Source organism: Pipra filicauda, unplaced genomic scaffold (genome assembly GCF_003945595.2).
Source record: "Pipra filicauda isolate LSUMZ 115617 unplaced genomic scaffold, ASM394559v2 scaffold84_size4826128_pilon, whole genome shotgun sequence".
In the NCBI taxonomy this organism is placed as follows: domain Eukaryota; kingdom Metazoa; phylum Chordata; class Aves; order Passeriformes; family Pipridae; genus Pipra; species Pipra filicauda.
Genome location: NW_024105031.1, coordinates 2,999,090 through 3,011,514, shown reverse-complemented (window position 1 = coordinate 3,011,514; position 12,425 = coordinate 2,999,090). Strand labels below are relative to the sequence as shown.

Genomic DNA, 12,425 nt, shown 5'->3' with positions numbered 1-12,425 from the left:
AGAAATGTAGAGTAGGACTCTGCCTCCACTGACATCTTATAGGGGGCTTGATTTTGTAGACCTTTGCCATAATTTCTATTGGTTTCAGTGGAAAGGTCTGAATAGGGACTACAGAAGTAGAATTCCTGGAAAGGAGAGTCTCTGGAAAGCGTGATCTCTGGCACACACTTCAGGCAGCTCACAGCTGCTTATTGCTCCCACATTTATTAATCTCTCAGTCTTACAGACTGACAACAAATAATCTAATAATGTCATTTGTATTGTTACAGGCATAAATGAGCTTTAGAGGATTACATCCTTTAGTATTATATTTTTCACTGTATTTTTTCTTAACTTAATATGCTACTAGGTGAAAAATGGTGTTTTTTTACAGTCTCTTTTTCATCATTTAATGTAATAATTACATAAAAAATTTAATCTCAGCGCTGAAAGAAAATCAGCTGTTACTTTGACTATCAGGAGTTCATCTCTCAAGATTGAAAGCATCAGATATTTACACCTGAGTACAAGCCACTGGGAGGCTATTTCTGTCAATCCCTCTTTATACATACAGTTTGGGATCACTCTTTATACATACAGTTTGGGATTACTGAACGAACCAAAAGCGATCAAAAGCTGTAGTCAAACCAAAATGTTTAATGCAAACCAGTCCTACAGAGACAACAGGTCATTGCATTCTGTCATCTTCTCTTTCTTTCCCTCTTATTAGCACACACTTTGCCCGCTTAGAATTCAAGAGCCAAGCAGTGAACAGAGTTTCATAATCAGAGTATTTCAAGCAGGTAGATGCATAAAATTCATCATGTCAATTAAAAAATAAGCCTTGCAGTAAATTTCTCATCAGACAAGTTGTCCATCTAAACCCCTGCCTTTCTATTGTCTTATCTAGTTCGTGTATGTGTCATACCCATTGAAAACTCATCATCTGTGCTGCCAGGATCTGCCTTCACTTACCAATCAGTCACCAAACCATATAGCTTAAGTCTGATTGAGCATCCATGCTTCCTGAGCTCATGCAGTTCAGCTGATGGATCACCAGCTGCCCTAGCAAGCTCCCAGACAGAGGCAAGAGCAGCTTCTTCAGGGCAGTGTGCTGTTGATCCCTTTATTTGCAGAAGCAAAGGGAACGTTAATTTCCTAGAGTAACAAATTGTGGTCAGTCTGTGGTGTCTGCGTAAATATGCACACGTACAAGCCCAGGAACAGAGCCTAGTGCTGATGTTAAGGAAGTAACTTCTAGTTTTACATAAACAATGAACGGTTTCAGCTCCAGCTGCTGCTTCTGAGTGTAGCCCATGACAGAACTCTTAGGATTCTCTAGTGCCAAGAACAACTCTTAAATCAGCAATGAGAGGCAAGGGTGAAACAAAATAGGTCTTGACACTGGAAAATATCTTGATAAGCAAAATAAGAACCACAAGACTATAATTTGCTAATTACAAGAAGATGTCTGTCTTTTCTCAAAAATACACAATTTCGTACAGTTTCATTCAAGATGACGCATAACACGATGCTCAGGCTTGGCAGATAGTGGTGATTCCATTTTGTGGAATTACCAAGGTTTCCAAGTTTGGTTTCAGTGTGGAACAAGACCCACCATTTCCTTTGCTCTCTGAAATAGAGCTGGAATGTCACACAGGCAGTGATCAGAGAGGTTCCCAGGCCAGGCTGCTCACAACAAGGTGCTGGGCTCTGCTTCCTTGTGACCCATCATAAGAAAGAACCTTTTCCTCTGGGATGTCTTGCTTTCAACAAGCTGGAAAATTTCAATAAAAAGTTGTTTTGCTGGAATTTGCTTTGACAGCTCTAGCGAACGTGTTTATAACAATTACAAACTAGCAAAGACTGTTAACTGAGCAGAATGAGGAAAATCAATATTAGAGGGAAAGAATAAAGTGGCAAATGGGAAAGGCTGAATTTAATTTCAATTCCCAATTGCGTTTTACAGCACTGTAGAACAACCCAACAACCCAATAACAATAGCCTTAGTTTTATGCTGCAAGTACTGGTTCATAATGATATGCCAGGCAGGAAATGGTTTTCTCTAAATAATCATGCATTCGGGCCATTTGCTCTCTCTTTGCTCTACTTGGCACCTGGGGTGATTTTCATCTCTTCTGATCTACAAAAGCAATCTCTGGAGGGCAAAGGACAAAGCAGAAGGCTGGGGAAAAGGGCCCAGGACTGAGCCCTCGAAGATGTTTCGGCTGGAGGCAGCGGTCCTGCTGTTTAATATCTTGGCATTTGATTCACTCGGGGTGCCCCCCAGCATTTCACTGGTCAGGAAGATCCAGGCACCCTCAGAGGCTTCTTCCACACCTCAGCCCTCCCTGCCCTACCTTGGGTGGCCGGACAAATCACCTGAGCACGCCCAAGCGTAAGGGAAGCCTACCTCCCAGTCCTCCGGGAAGTGGCAGGAACACGTGAAAAACACTCTGGATGGGAAGCAGGGATCACCTTTTGGGTCGAACTCAGATGGTGTAGCTGGGACAAGTGGCCACGTCCTCCCCGCATTCCAGGTTCTCCTGCAAGAGCCCCGGGAAAGCGGCCACAGAAGGGCCGCTCCCGCCCCGCCTCCCGGCCCCGCCCGGCCGGGCCTCACCCGCCTGATGAGGATTCGGACCTCGCAGGGGCAGGGACAGCTGTAGGTCCCGGTCTCTTCCTCGTACGCGAAGTCCTCGATCTCCACCTCGTCGTGGAACACCGACAAAGAGGCGGGAAGCGGCGGGAGCCGGCACGGGGGGAAGGGCAGCGGCGGCTCCTGCCGGGACGCGGGGTGGGGAGGACGGAGCTCTCCTCCCGGGGCGCGGCGGGGCCGGTGGGGACTCGCGGGATGTGAGAGAGGGATCGGGGGGATTCAGATCGGGAGGATTCAGATCGGGATCAGGGTGAGGAAGGTCAGGGTAGGCGGTCAGAACGATCCATTGATTCCGAGTGAGGAGAGGAAGGAGCCACGGAAAAGTCAAAAAAGTAGCGCTCGTTTCTCTGTGTGGAGCAAAGGAAGGAAGCGGGTATTTGGAGTGGCTATTCTGTACCAGCTAGGGTAAGAAGGGAATAAAGGGAGAACATCCCACCTGACAGGAGCTTGGCAGACTGAAGCAGTGCACTCCATGGAGGGCAGGGAGTTGCCAAAGAGCTGGTTGGGTGGAGAAAGTCACAGGGGTGACAGATGGGGCAGAAGCTGTTCACATTGTGTAAAGGTGTGATTCACACCTGTCCGTGGTAGAGGAGAACCAGGGCTCATTAAAAGACATTTTGGAATTTATTAGTTCCAGAGTAAAAATGACAACTGACTTTATTCTCATCTTCGTGATTGGAAAGTGACTGATGACAATGTAAATGGAACAAGGATCTTGAACTACTGTTCAAGAGTCATTTCTTATTTATGATAGAGTCTCAGTCTTAAAGTAGTCTGTATGAATAGGATCTTTCAGCTGTGACTATAAAATTAGGCTGCCATTTATTTTGTTTTCAGTATTATGTGTTGATACTGAACTTTGGGTTGGTTGGTTTTTTACATTTTCATTTGTAGAACTGAGCATATTTGCTTCCTAAAGTGGTAACAGTGAAAAGGAGGAGCATGAGGATGGCTCATTTAAATGACTGTCCACCTCAGCAGCAGAATTAAACCAAGTATGTAAAATAAACAGTCCAGAATCCCTGACTGGAACTAAAAGTTGTGCCACTTCTTTGACCAGCAGGTGTTGCTGCATTTATTAGCAATTGCAGAAAGGGTTTTGAAAGTTGTGAGTTGATTAAAAAAAATCTTTATTCTCAGTCCTAGGCCTCTGAAGCAAAGTGTCAGACTTTATGTGGTTCATTTGGATGTTGTGGTGATTTAATTAAAGTCACAGCCATTGGCATAAACGGCTTACATAAGAGTGTCCACTTTTAAACATCCTTCATGTTTACATTGAATTAGTTAATGTGATAGAGTGAAAAGCATGAAAACATGAATCAAAAATCAAGAAGCCTTAAAAAAAAGATGTATATGGATATGCTGTCTGAAAGACTCCAAATCCTAAACTGACCTCATGAGTTTGAGAAACTCAATGTTTTTCAATCACTCTGGCTTTACATACAGCATGCCAAGGTAGAGGAATGTGACTTCTAATCTTTTGGGTCCAAATCTGATGCCGTTCCTCCAGTCTGTCTAGCACTAACCCATGTTGTCACCCAGCCCACTGGGGGTTCTGCTGACCTGACACTCAGGTCCACCTTGTGTGACTGTTCTAGTGCCAAATAAGTGGTTATGTTGTGTCTCTGTTTTTAGGAACTCTAGAAGCAGAAAAAAAAAAGAGATTTGTCGAGAAGGTCATCTTAGAAAGCTCTTAACAGGAAAGCAAGACATGAAATACCAGTATGGGCATGAACTCCAGCAAGTAAGGAATGAATGCCAAAATGCCATTTCTTTAATTAATATTCTGGATTTTCTCCAGGAAGAGTTATCTCATCTCCTTCCTCTTTACATACAGCATATTGCAAAAAGAATAAACTGAAATGGACCACTCAATATGTGGAGGGAATTATGCTGTTGTGCTAACCAAAGAGAATTATGGTACACTGATTTAAAAAATAAGCTCCACTTTTTTTCTTCCAGCACCTCAAAAAACATTCTGCTATTCTTCTGAACACAAGTTATCCAAATCTAGGACTGCTACTGCCTTAACTCAGTGAAAGACTATAGTCTGCCAGGAAAATACCCAAGACATAAAATGCATTTATAGCTACTGGTGATTGTTATTTTATGCCTGTCAGTAATCTTTTTAGCAAAAAGCTATCCTCAGTTATTGATATTTCATTATGGGGTTTCAAGGTGACTCTGTAGATGACAGGTATAGATAGCCCCTAATTTTCTGCTTCCCAGTAGGAATACCAATGAACATTGGAAATGTATTGCAGATCATGGAATGCTGTCCCTCTAGATAATTCCCATTTTGACCCTTGACAACAAAAAACTGTTGTTTTTTGTCTACACCCATCAGCCAGATCATTCCAGCTGTGCCAGTACCATTAAAACGCCCCACCCCTTGTGGATCTAGTTCTGCCAGGCTGGCAATTTCTCCCTCTGAACTGAGGGAATATTAAGCTGCAAAAAGGGCAAGAGTAATTTATACCTACTCCTTTACTAGGTCTCATCAGTGTAATTCTATTATTAAAAATGTTTAAAACATTCCTGCAAAATAAATAGTAAAGTGAATAAAACCCCTACACGAGGACAAAGTCTACATCCAGCAAGAATGTATCCTTTTTTTTTCTTGTTTTTGGCAATGGAAAGACAGTCCTAATGGAGAACACAGGAGAGCAAATAACAGCAGAATGGACAAGATGGAGGAAGTAATTTCTCAGACAGTGAGAATGTGCAGGTGGTCATTTGTTCTACTGAGACTAAGGTTACTCTTTTGTGGCTGGACATGTCAGAATTATGCACGAATCTATAACTGAGGTTTCATCGTTGCCCTATTTAAGAGGCTCATCTCAGTTTTCTGGTTGCTTTCTGCTGGACTGGTTATAATGAAAAAATGATGGAATTTCTAGGAGCAAAGTAACTGTATTTTGGAATTGTCATTTCTTGGCAGTCATAAGCAATGAATTACAATAAGCTACATCGGGGGCGAAATGCCGGAAAGAGTCTGCTCAGTAAAGATCTGGAAAGTGCAAAAATGAGCAAAAATAAACAGTATTTCACATTGATAAAACACATTTGACAGGCTTAAAATACAATGGTCAGCTCAGCAAGAAAGTTGAAATTAAAACTGAGTAGTTTCAGATTTTCTGAAAAGGATGTTTCTTAACAGTCTGTGTGTCTCCAGTCGTGGATGTAGCTCTTCAAATCTCACTAAGGCGTTTTGCTCCCAAGTTAGTGTTGAATTGCTGGTCAGGAGCACCATCTGTAACACAGTAGGGGTGTGTCCGGGTGCATCCAACCATGGGGACAACAACCTGACCTCATGCAGCAAGTTATGGGAACAGAGGCTGGTTCTAATCAGGTATCTTACCTCTGGAAGGTATTGTTATAGAGATTGTGCAGCTGCTGAATAAAGTAAGTGAATAGAAAGGATCCAACAGTAATGTTGGATAAATTTGACTCATTACTCACTGAATGAACATCCCCTGAAACATTAAGTTTTGGAGGAACCAAAACTACTCAGAAGTTGGTGTCAAGTGCCAGCCTGTGTGGTGGCATTGTGCAGGGTGAGAAATACTGTGAGACTTCATACTGACTTCTTCAGAGTGAAATGAATCATTCCATAAATGCCGAAATGCTTCAATTGACACTCTGGGACCAAACTGATTTTTATGAATTTAAAATTGCTTCCCCTATTTTTCAGTTCAGAAATAGATAAAAAATAAACAAAAGCCATATCTGACCAAGAGCAGTCACAGAATGTGTGTTGGGGCATTTCAGTTATGGCTCTGGAGAGGACAATGTCACACTCAGAAATCAGGGGTTTTTCCTGTGGGTCTGCCTCACCTTGAGCCTTAACAGCCTCAGATGTGAACGACACCAAAATGCACCTGCTCAGTTTGGTTTTTTGGCTGACATAGTGAAGCAGCAATCAGACTGAGGCTGAAACATTTATGAGAGAGAGTCATGAAGGGCAGAAAACCCAGATATGTATTATTTACTGGACATGTCCTTTATTCCCTGTTCATGGGTAATTCATTCAAATTCTGCCCTTCTGTTGGGTGAAGTAGATATGAAGTAACATCCTCGAAGCAACCTGTGTTACTCCAGATTTACGTGGTTGTGCTGGATGGCAGGTTCCGCCTTGGAGCATTTTATGTTAGCCATGTCTCACAGAGTGCTCTGTGCCTAGGGCTCAGAATATTCCCAGCCAGTTTAATCTTCACAAGCTGCCCTTGCAAGGCAAGCTGCAAATGTGTTTACAGATCTAGCACAATAATTTCTTACCCTCGAGTTGATTAACCTGTCAGAAATGACTCTTGTTTCTTCAGACCTCTGCTTTTGCAGGTGTTCCTGGTATAAAGTGCCTCAACAGTACAATAATGAACTAGACAAAATGTGCAGACGCTTTATTTGGCATGGAAAGAACCCAAGGACACAGCCCTACTACGGTTGCAAAAATAAAAAACGAGTGTGGGGAACTTGGCTTTCCTCAGTGGAAACTCAACATTTGGGTGGCCTCACTGCAGCCTGTGTGGGGCTGGCAGTCACTGTCTCTGAATGAAGAGGCTGACTTAACCTGGATCTCTATCAAATCCTCCCTCCGTGAGACCGTGCATTTGGCAGAGGTACTGACAGAAATTCTCCGGCTGAGAAAGCGCAATCAAATCCTGTTAGGCTTAATATCTTGAGAAGGGAGTCTATTAGTTTAAAATACTGGGAAAGTTTGACTGTGGTTGTTTGGCATTTTCTCTGGTTGCTGATTTATTTGAATTCTCCTTCAGTTATAAAAACCCCAGATCTGAAAAAAGGATCAAGGAAAACAAACGAAATAAAAGATTTGCAAGGATCAGAGTGTTTTGTAGGGGCCAGATTAAATTCTTCCAGTGTGTGCCTTCTGTACATCACCCCTCACTTGTGCATGCACAGGAGATAACCACGCAACCCTAACTGCTAGGCTACTTGCTACATTTACCGAGAGAGCAATAAATTCTGAGGTTAGTGCCTGAAAAAATAGTTGGAGTAGGAGGAAAATCCTTCCTCTCATAAGCAGGAGGAGGTGGGCCCTGAATCAGTGCATCCCCCCAGCTGCCCCACTACCATGGGTTCAGTGCGAAATCCACTACAGGAGAAATCCACATAGGAAAGGCTTAGGTACCAGCCCTCTCTGCTGCTCCCCCTTGCTTCCACAGCAAAATTCTGTCTCTAGATTGCTCAGCAGCTTGCGGCGGAGGTGTCGGGGCCACAGAAGCATATTCTGATGCCCAAGGCAGGCTGCCAGCTTGGTGTGTCATCACCAGCTCTCCCCAGGCCTTATGTCAAGGGATATTAAAAATACAACCTCGGTCCCAGTTCAAAGCAATGCTTGAACTTCATGACCTGTCCCTGGCAGGGAGCACGTTTCACTGCTTGCCACGTCCTTTTCATAGTCTTACAAGGGATAGGACTTCTAACTGCCCCACTGTGCACCATCCTGGGGTTTGGGAATTTTGATGTTTGTCTCATGAAGAAACACCTGACTCCACAGCTTTTACTTGCCCAAGGAAAGCTCATAGGCTCAGACCTCAAGCTGTTTGTGAAGCCTGTCAAAACCCATTTGTCTAGATTGCAGCAGCAAATATCACAGTTAAGGCTAAAAGGCACTTCTATGCCAAGCTCATTCTAGGTCACTAACTTCCTAAGGGTATTCTTCCAAGAAATAGCTTTATCTTGAGTAGTTCTGCAAGAGGAGAGAGACTGTGAGTTATAGTTAACCCCTTCTTCACAAGGAAAAGCAAGAATTCTTCAGTCTATCACATTTATCACTCATTATTTATTCAGGCTAAGACTTCCCCCCCAGGGCTAATATTAGAAAATAAATTTATAAGTAAATAGTAGATTTGCATGAAATAAAATATTCTTTGCTCTTTCAAAAAGGACACTATTGTATTTGTGCATCTTGGGCAGTATCCCTGCTTCTTTTAGAAAAGTAAATATAATTATTCTTAGAAAAGTAAATATATTGTATTCAAAATTAAAAGAAATCCCACATTGAAACAGTCCACCAACTCCAATAAAAGGCTTCACTGCCTGGAAAAGTCAGATACCTATCAGGAAAGCCACTGTAGCAAAGACAAGGAAATACAAGAGGCACACAGATGCGGCTTTGAAGAAAGAGATGAAGCCATGTAAAAAGTGCAATATGGCTAATTAAAACTAACATGGAAGGGAAGTAACAAATTACAAAACTAAACAAATAAAGCCAGCTAAATAATGAAAGGAGTGGAGATAAACCAGTCTGGGACAGTCCTACCAAAATGCATGGAGTTTGCACACCTTCATCAGCTGCTGTTAGAAGGCTGTGGTAGAACGACTACTGGGAGGGACTAGAAGAAAAACTACCTGAGCCAATGGTCACCTTGTCTTCTAAAAGCCATCTGGGTCATGAGCAAGAGACAGGAGGTGAAAGACATGGTTATTCCGAGGCTTAGATTCTAAAAAGTTATTCCCTTAATTAAACAAAAGTTTTAAGATAATGTCAGCCTAGTGCTCAGCAAGTGTCAGAAAAACACATCATGTTAAGAATTTTTGCAAAATGGAGAGCAGGATAGAGAACAAATATCTCTATGCCAATGTGTGCGATGCACCTGTGTCTAGAATTGTGCACAGTTCTTATCTCCCTCTCAAAAATGGTGTAGGAAAGCTGGGCAAGGTTCAGAGAGGGCAACAGTGACAATTGCAGGTATGGAACAGCTCCTGTGTGGAACGTGCCTGACTAGACAAGGACTTTTAGAGGCTGGAAGAGAAAAAAAGTAAGAAAAAAAAATCTTAACAGTCATCAGTAGGCTAGAGGTGAGAGCACAAAACTGTCTTTTCCTATATAAAAAGCGTCTTCAAAAGAACTACAGGGCAATGGGTCCAAAACAAACAAAAAGAGATATGTCTCTTCACAAAGCACGCTTAACTCAGGTAATTCCTTTCCAGGGGATGCAGTGGATTTTGAGATGTGGATTCAAAAAGTGATTAGACAAATTCATGGAAATATCTATTTATTTATGCTATTAAATACAAATGCATCAGTCTCAAGAAGTCCACAACTTTCAAATTGTGTGGGAGGGTGTACTAAGGAAGTGCCCCCAAATGCTTGGCCTGGTCATCATTAGACTTTTCATTAGCTTCTGGGCAGTGCTGGGGATGGGATGGGACCAAGGAGACCCTTGGTCTACCCTGGGACAGCCAGTTCTGCTCTGACGCACTTACCTGTTTTGCTGCCACAGTTCAGCTCGGCCTCCAGGACAGAAGCTTCTGCTACTGGCTCTGAAATGGTCCTCTGACAAGTGGTTTGTCTGTATCACTGCCTCTGGACTGTTTACATACCTAAATTCAAAGTCTGGTTCTACTTAAGGGATGTACGCCAGAATCCATCAGTGTGGGAACACCTGTGCAGTGCACTGGGGGTCACAGAAGCCTCTGCATAATATAGGAAGCCAAATATGTTCTACCAAAATGAGAGAAAAGGTAGGATAATGTAGGGTTCATATTTTATCTACTCTTTTCTGTATTTAATTAAAAGAAATATTAATCTTAAAATCTGTCACAAGCTATAACATCAGTTCTAGTCTCTGTTATAGAGTGATAAAAATGATAAATTTGTGCTGCAGTCTCACTATTGCCTAAAAATAAATACCTTAAGATGGTATTGCATTGCATAGGTACACAATTTTCATGGAAACAAACAGCAACAGGGCTATGATCGAACATGCAGAAATAAAAACTGTTAAGCAGGTATCTCTTTCAATGTATTTGAAAAAAAACAAACAAAAAACAAAACACAAGCCCTCCCTTGAAAAATGTAATTTTTTCCTATGGAGTGTGAAATAGTCATTCTTCCTAAGATTATACCAGAAATTCATCTTTTGTGTAAATACCACAGGACTACCTACAAAAACATCATGCTCAGAAACATTGCAGCTATTTAGTGTTCTGGTGGATGGGAATCTTTTACTTGAAGTAATGAATGTGTCAAAAAGTTGTCCTCCAACTTGTCCAGAAGGACAACTGAGACCAAGGTAAAACCATTTGCCATGGAGCACAAAGGTCCTGAAGAGGGCACTGAAGAAGTGACTTAAAGAATCAGCGTATTGCCAGCTCCTGTTGATTTTACCTTGAGTCTTGTGATAATTGGATCTTTCCCTAATGCAACAGCTTCAGCATTCAAACAACAAGATAAGGACCTTGGTTTTGACTTAAAAATAAAAGATGACGACCCCTGGACAGGGCAGCTCTGCTCTGACCTTCGTGCACCACCTTGCCTTTGGAGCAAGCTTCTCTTGGCTGGCTGTGCTCAGTGACAGGGTAAATGCCATGGCAATCATTTTCCACGTAACAGGAAGCCTGTGCTAGGCTGGTGAGCTGCCAAGAATTTTGGAGAGATGACATGGTATGCAAACAGATTGCAATGGTGACAGGAAGGGGTGGGAAGGAGTGATGACAGGTTGCTTAAGGTTTTACCCTTTTGGTTAGTTTCTTTTGACCCACTTCCTCCCTGACCACAGGTGACACTGGGACAACTGTTTTCCAGCTTGGCACAGCTTCTGTCAGTTGTTGCCTCTGTCACTCAACATGTTCGACCAGTTTCAGGGCTGATGACCCCAGCATCTTCACAGGATCCTATTTGTAAAAACATTTCAAGAAGTTTTCAGTGTAACAAACACCTATCCCTACAGTTAGCTTGATCTGAGCATTAGTTTGGAATAGAGGAGATGGAAATGGAATATGCAGAAACTGCTTGTCTTAGTGACAATACAGAGTTGTCAGATCACTTTCTTAACTGAAATTTTGCCTGTTTACTTGAAATTATTCAGTATGTGCTTCTTGGTAGATAGACTTGGTAATCTATGTAATGATCTTTAGTTAACTGATCTTCTGCAAGGAACGTCCTTTTTTTCTGACTAGTGCTGAGAATAAAAATTAAAAAACATGATGGAGGGAAGAAATGTCACAGTATTTACATAAGGGTCCTCTAGGGCATTATGATTTCCCCAACATATAGATGATGAAAAAAGTGCAACAGCAAAATTAGTGGCCTAATGACCCCAGCTCTTGAAGGTCCAGGCTCTGTGTCACAGACTTCTAGAACAGGTATTTAAAGCTAATCGTGTATGCCACTGATATACAGGCACAATCAGCCAAAAGTATGCGACCTTCTCAGTGAGTCTCTTTGAAATGCAAACAAGAATCTGACAGCTCAGAGAAGCTAAGCCTCTTTAGTTTAATGAAGAGCAAATTTTCTTCCGTTTCTTCCCATAAAACTGTGGCGACGGAGTGTATTGCTTGTTTTCAGTATTACACAGGAGTTTGGAGGTGTTTACAGTGTGAGCAATTTCAGAGCCTGAACATCTGAAACGGACCATAAGTTGTCCCACTGTCTGGTCTCTCGGAAGTATGAATTACTGCATTAACATTCACGTGATGCTGCTTGCACTGCACTGGACTCCTCTGTGCAGAGCCAAGGACCTAATCAAACACATAATCAATCAATCTGCTTGTCAGATACAAACAGCAAACAAAAGACTTTTGTGTCCTACACAATTGCCTTTTCAGAAGAAAAGTGAGCCACTGGTTTCAAAGATCATGTAATACACAAGTAATGCATGAGAGGCCGGAGCCCGTGGTGCCGTGAGGAAACCTTGTGACCGAATTCCTGACAAGGGACATTTCTGACGGGTTACTCACACTGCCCTGACTGGTGTTCTGGAATTATACACTATGAAAGGATATTTTAAAAGATGACTGCAATCACTGGAGTCAAAAGCTT

General features: G+C 42.3%; 1 protein-coding gene across 1 annotated transcript in view; it reads left to right on the top strand.

The window, feature by feature from the left end:
- Positions 1-3,350: 3,350 nt before the first annotated feature.
- OXNAD1 (oxidoreductase NAD binding domain containing 1) overlaps positions 3,351-12,425 on the top strand; it is a 32,254-nt gene continuing 23,179 nt past the window's right edge. Inside the window, exon 1 of the mRNA XM_027723773.2 lies at positions 3,351-3,633. The gene's annotated coding sequence lies outside the window, so the exon portion shown is untranslated. The remainder of the gene's footprint in view (positions 3,634-12,425) is intronic.